Raw genomic sequence first — 6,000 nt, 5'->3', positions numbered from 1 at the left:
TGGGAATCTTCTAATGCCGTGGGAGTATTGGCAAATTGCAGAAAGTCGTGCGTATTTGAGACAGGTTATGTGAGCACTGCATGCACACACAAAAGTGGCAGTTGGGGTGAGGGCTCGGTGTTTTGGAGGGGGAGGAGGGGAACTTTGCCGTAACGAGAACTATTACAGACATAGCAACCATCCTATTCATTAGATGTGTCTCTGTTTACTTTCTTTACTTTTTTGTTTTCATGTGTCTTATCTCGATGACATCTGTGCTGATGAATTTTGCCATTAGAAGCTAGGATAATACCCCAATTATTAATTTTATAAGTAGCTCACCTTTGGACATAACCTTATACAGGCAAGTATTACTTCCGGTGTTTCATATTTGCCCTTATTAAAGCTGAAGACTTTATTAACTCCTAGTGGGTGCTTATAGAAATGGTGGAGCCAGATTCTTCTCGAGGGTGCACAGTGAAAAGACAAGAAGCAATGGACACAAGTTGCAGTGAGGGGAATTTCAGCTATTTGCAAGGAAACATTTTTCACAATGAGGATAGCTAAGCTCTGGAACAGATTACCCAGAGAGGCTGTGGTATCTCCATCCTTAGATATATTAAACTCAGCCGGAGGGGACCTCAGGCAACCTGACCCTACTTTGAAATTAGCCTTGCTTTGAGCAGGAGGTTGAACAAGAGACCTCCGGAGGTCCTTTCCAATCTATAGTAATCCCCGATTCTAAAATATATTTGTAAGACAATTTTATTGTCCAGAGTGCTTAGGCAAAGAGCAATACTCTTCATTTTAAATGGCATGAAAGATGGATCTGAAGGCCTCTATACTTGAGCTCATCAATTTCTTCAGCTTTTGAGTTGAAGAGCTACCATGTTCTTTGTGAATGATAGCTTTTGGAAGGGAACATGTAATGCACTTTGAAAAGCTTAAAAGAACAGGAAAATAGAACTGAATCAATCAGCAGACAGACTCAGAATTTGTTTTTACAACTGTTTTTCTGGAAGGCTTTACTCTGAGATTTCCTGCCATCCAATGATGGAAAAGAAACAATCCATGTAACATATGTGTGTAGTCAAAGCTGCTTGACCTTTGTCAATCATACATTCATAGAAAAAAGTTCATGATAGATGGAGACACAGTGGCAGAAATTGTTCAGTGCATAATTCCAATTGTAGCCTATTCATGGACAGCTTGTGAACAGAAGAAAAAAGGTAACATTGATCAGAGAAATTATTGATGCAAATTACTCTCCCAACTCTGCCTGTTCCCTATACTCCATTAATGTTACCTTACCTCACAGCTTGGAGGAAGGAAGGCTAATATATTAGCCAGGCTACTGTATTAACTGTCACTCAACAAATGAGCAAATCATTATATTTGCAAACTCTGCAAGCAAATCACGGTAAGCAATCTACAGGAACACACACGTTGACTTCACTGTCATGTAACTCTTGGCATGTCTGCAAATAGAACTGGCACTGTTTAATTTAAAGGTTGATTTATCATCACTTTTATGGTGGATACACATGTTCCTTTTTTTTTTTTAAATAAAAAGCTAAATTCTTTTCGTCTAGCGTAAATCTGCACAAATATCTATAATGGAGTCATTAGGCCATTAAGGCCTAAATAACAGCTAAGTTCAGACCAAAACTATAAACAAGTCTGGTTTTGTATTTGAAATGCACCTGTTCTATGTAAGCCATGATTACATGAGGACTTTAAATCTTGCAAATGCTCTTACTCTGCCCTCCCCCAAAACTTGTTTAATGATGTTAAAAAGCATGAAGTTGTACTCTGGGAAACACAGGATGCACTGTGATCTAAAAGAGAGCTGAAAACAAAAAAAAGAAACTCAGGAAAGTTTCTTCATTGAATATATGGATCAGACAAACATCTGGATGTGGACTGCTTTCAATTGAATTTCCACACAGGATCCTGGTTATTCCTGGGCTTCACAACATTATCAAACAGGGATGGGACTGCCACCATCTGAACATCAGGCTCTTTGAATATGTCTTTAGCTAAGCTCCAAATATTGCGGCAAAATATTAATCTATTGGACTGTGTCACAATGTTGCAAAGAATTCTGAAGGGCTCTCAGTGCAGTTGGAGTTATGATTTTGAACTCAGACAGAAGTAAACAGTGCTCTGAGACCCCACCTGGTACTCCTGAACTGCATTTCTCATCAGTGGATCATCATTGTCCTGTGTTAGTTTCTTCCACATTCCTTGTTCAGCTTCTCTTTCTCACAGCTAGATCCCTGCACAAGTCAACTTCTTTTCATGAGATAATAGCTTTTCCAGGTGGGACCCAAATTTCCTTCAGCTCATTATGCCATCCCTGACATTGGCCAGAAGTGGATTCCTAAGAAAGAGAAAGAACTGAGTCAGCATGTGCTGGTATCAAAAACCGTGTAGATGTGGCACTGCGGGACATGGTTTAGTGGGCGTGGCAGTGTTGCGTTGATGGTTGGACTTGATGATCTTACAGGTCTTTTCCAACCTTAAATATCCTGTGATTCTGTGATTCTGTGATATTTGCCCAGCTTCTGTAAATTGTCATCGAGGAATTCCTGACCCAGACATTGTGTCTTTGTATTTAATAGTCCTCAGCAGATATTTTCCTTTATGAATCTGCCTAATCACTTCCTGAACCCATGTAAACTTTCAGCATCTACAGCATCCCACGGGAAGAAATTTCACAGCCTAACTATACATTACACAAGGGACTGTATCCTCTTGTTTGCTCTGGACCTGCAGTCTGCAGCCTGCTAGTTTCACTATTATCCCCTAGTTGTTGTATTGAAAGAGGACATGAAGAAAACTCTCCTCTTCCTTTTTCTCCATACCACTCAGGTTTTTAAAGGCCTCTTTAAAATTCCTCCTCTGCTGTTCCCTCTTGAGGGAGAAGAATCTTAGTCTTTTGATCACCCCTCAGACAGTTATCCCTTGCTGTGTCACCCTTCCCATCTCCTTCAGTTCTACTCTACCTTTTTGAGATAGACAGGACACAACTCCATACAGTCATCGGGATGTGAGCAGTGTGGAGTTACACAGGCATGACGAAGTTCTCTCTTATGTTGTCAACTCCTTTTTCCAACATGGGATTTATATTTTTGACCCCTACGGAGCAGCACAGTTATGTTTTCATGGGTAGTATTATTCTACCCTCAAAACTTTGCTCCTAAGTTATTATAAACAACTGCTCTGTGCATGCTCAAACATCTCTTAATCTCCACAGGCTAAGCACCTCCTGTCTAAGCCCCACAAAATTCCTTCATTTAGTTCACCTGATTTTGACCCAGTGGTTATTCCTGCATGTTGATCCCACATAAGGTGCTAGATGCTGTCTTCTGTCCACTGTGGTAGAGGATCATTGCCTTTTTTGCAGCTACAGAACTATCAGAGTTCTGATAGTGGAACATTTTGTTTGCATAGAAAAGATGTGAGAGTCTCCAGAGGGGCTTAAAACTACTGGCCTGCTGTACTGGAAGGGATGAAGCACCACCTGCAAAACCCCCACAGAAATGTTCACCTGTGTAAACCAGAAACTTTCACTATTGCTTTTATTGAGCATGTATATAAATAAGGTTATTACACACCTTCCCCCAGGTGCAGGCATGCACTTCTGAGAAGTGCAATTGCAAGATCTGAAATGAGATGAAATGAAGTATGGATTAATGATTCGGTTGCTGGGAAAATTTTGCATGGTTCATGATAGACGGGGCACAGACCAGCAGCATCCGTGAATGAATCAGAAAAACAGCAGATGTGCAAGCACGCAACCAGAAATACGGCTGGGTCAAGTTTGTTTCTCTGATTGTCTCCTTGCCCACTGGTGGCAATGGGAATAAAAACATACAGGACAATTCAAAAATGCACAGTTTTTGAGAGAAAAAAAAAATAATAAGGCTACCCAGGCTGAGTGAGGAGGGTGGAGCCCTGGGTGTTCTTGCACTGAGCTACATCTCCTGCCATTTTCTTCAGCTGCTCAGTTTAGTTCACTCCCCTATTTTTGTGAAATGTTGTTAAAAAGAATGTGCGGTATAAGCAGCAATGGATTCACTCAACCACAAGGCAGGGTGACCACCTGAGAGCCCCTTCAGTTGTATTACAACTATTAATGTGGTATTATTCTAAAGTCTTCTTTAAACGGATGCCACCACCTTCCTCATAGCTTCTCTGAGCCTTTCAGTCTATGGAAAACAATCTTTTTATCATACTATAAAGACAGAATCCTTGAAAGGTTACAGCTTAAGGTTATTATCCAGGCAGACATTTCAATGTTTTGCAAAGGTGTGGTATGTATAAGACTCACCTTAGTCCTATATATAAAACACAGAGTGAAGCTTGACCCAAGATTAATCTGAAATGGCCACACCAAAAGTGGAGAAAGAAATTTCCCTGATCTCCTTGAGTACCTTTGTGTACTGTTCTTCAAATCCAATTTATGCTGGAGGATACAGAGGTTATGATATAGCAGCCATTCTGGATACAAATTTGCCTAAAATTTTGGCCACTGACTGTGGGAAGTGTGGCCGTTCTGCAGATGGCTCCAGCCTAGACCGTGCCAGCCATGGTAATTCTATGATCAGAAAATGGGCAAAGTAAATTCTCCAAATGCACATTTGCTAAGTTAAGAGATGCTTTTTCTCCTAATACTTTTGTAATACTTCATTTAGATCATGATTATGGATAGCAATGGCGGGGGCCATGATCTACTGTGTCACAGAGATTGCAGACCAGCCTTCTAGGTCTTTCAACAGAAAGGTTTATCTTCTTTCAATACACCTCAGATCCATAAAATATTTCAAAATGCTAGGCTTTTCTGTCTATATCTGCTGAATGGAGAAACGAATTCGGTGAGCTCAGAAAATACTGGAGGAAAGTATGTGTCTGCCAAACCACTGAGCTGGCAAAGATTTTGCTGAGGACTTCAGCAACTTGCAGCTGGCCAAAGGCCTGTTATTTATCTAATTTACTGACAACAGTGTTATGTTATTTTCCTTCTTCAGGCATCAGGCTGAAGGATATCATCATGTATTTGGGCTGTAGCCCCATGAAAGAGAACAAAGTTTTAATTTGCTCATCCTATGTCTTCCGCAAAACTCTTGACAACAGTTTTCCACTTGCCCTAAAAGCAAACAGTTCTGGTAGATATAAATACCAGGTTAGCTGGTATGCCTGTAGGTTCCTTCTCAGGTCATACAGGACATTGTGTCCTTGGGATTTCCACTGTAATCTGACAAGAAAAAGTACTTCAGAAATTCTGATTTCTGTGAACTGAACTGAGCTGGATATTAGCCAGTCAGCGATATTAGCCAGTCAGGCAGAAGAAATTGAAGTCCTGGAAAACACAGACAAGTATCTCAACCAACTATTCAGAGTGCTTACTGAAGGCTGGAAGTCTGTGTTCATTTCTCTTTTCTGTCTTGAGAAGAAGGACACTGGAGCCCACATCTGCTATCCATAAAAGCACCCTCACGACTTCTACCCTTTGGGTAAGGTGAGGGAGCAGCACCATCCATCACCTCTGTTGAAGTGGTTCCACATTTCAATTAAAAAAAAAAAAAAAAGAAAAAAATGAACCAGATTCACTTAGCACAGAGACAAGAATGAAAATGAATCACCAATTGAGTGATGAGCGTGTTCTGCTGGGATGGAAAGAGTTTGAGACTCCAGCTCCTCTTCAGAAGATGATGTGTTTTATATATTTGTGTGACGGACACTTCATCTCACATCCCAAGGCTTCCACCACTCCAACACTAAACCAATTACCTGCCAATCAGTCTATCAGATTAGTACACACACTTTTTTTGGATGCCACCTCTGGTTTCCATAGAAACTGTTTTAAGCCTCATCCTCTCTCAATTAGAACTTTTTATAATTTCTCCACCCTTATGAAATCATTTGTGGTTCCCATGGTAATCACTGAAAATTTGTTATCTCTCAAGTACTGCTTCTTAATCAGAGGCTTCACCAATAGCAATGTCCTGCTGGAGT

This window comes from Gavia stellata, chromosome 3 (assembly GCF_030936135.1).
Source record: "Gavia stellata isolate bGavSte3 chromosome 3, bGavSte3.hap2, whole genome shotgun sequence".
NCBI lineage: Eukaryota > Metazoa > Chordata > Aves > Gaviiformes > Gaviidae > Gavia > Gavia stellata.
Note: the sequence above shows the minus strand (reverse complement) of the source record.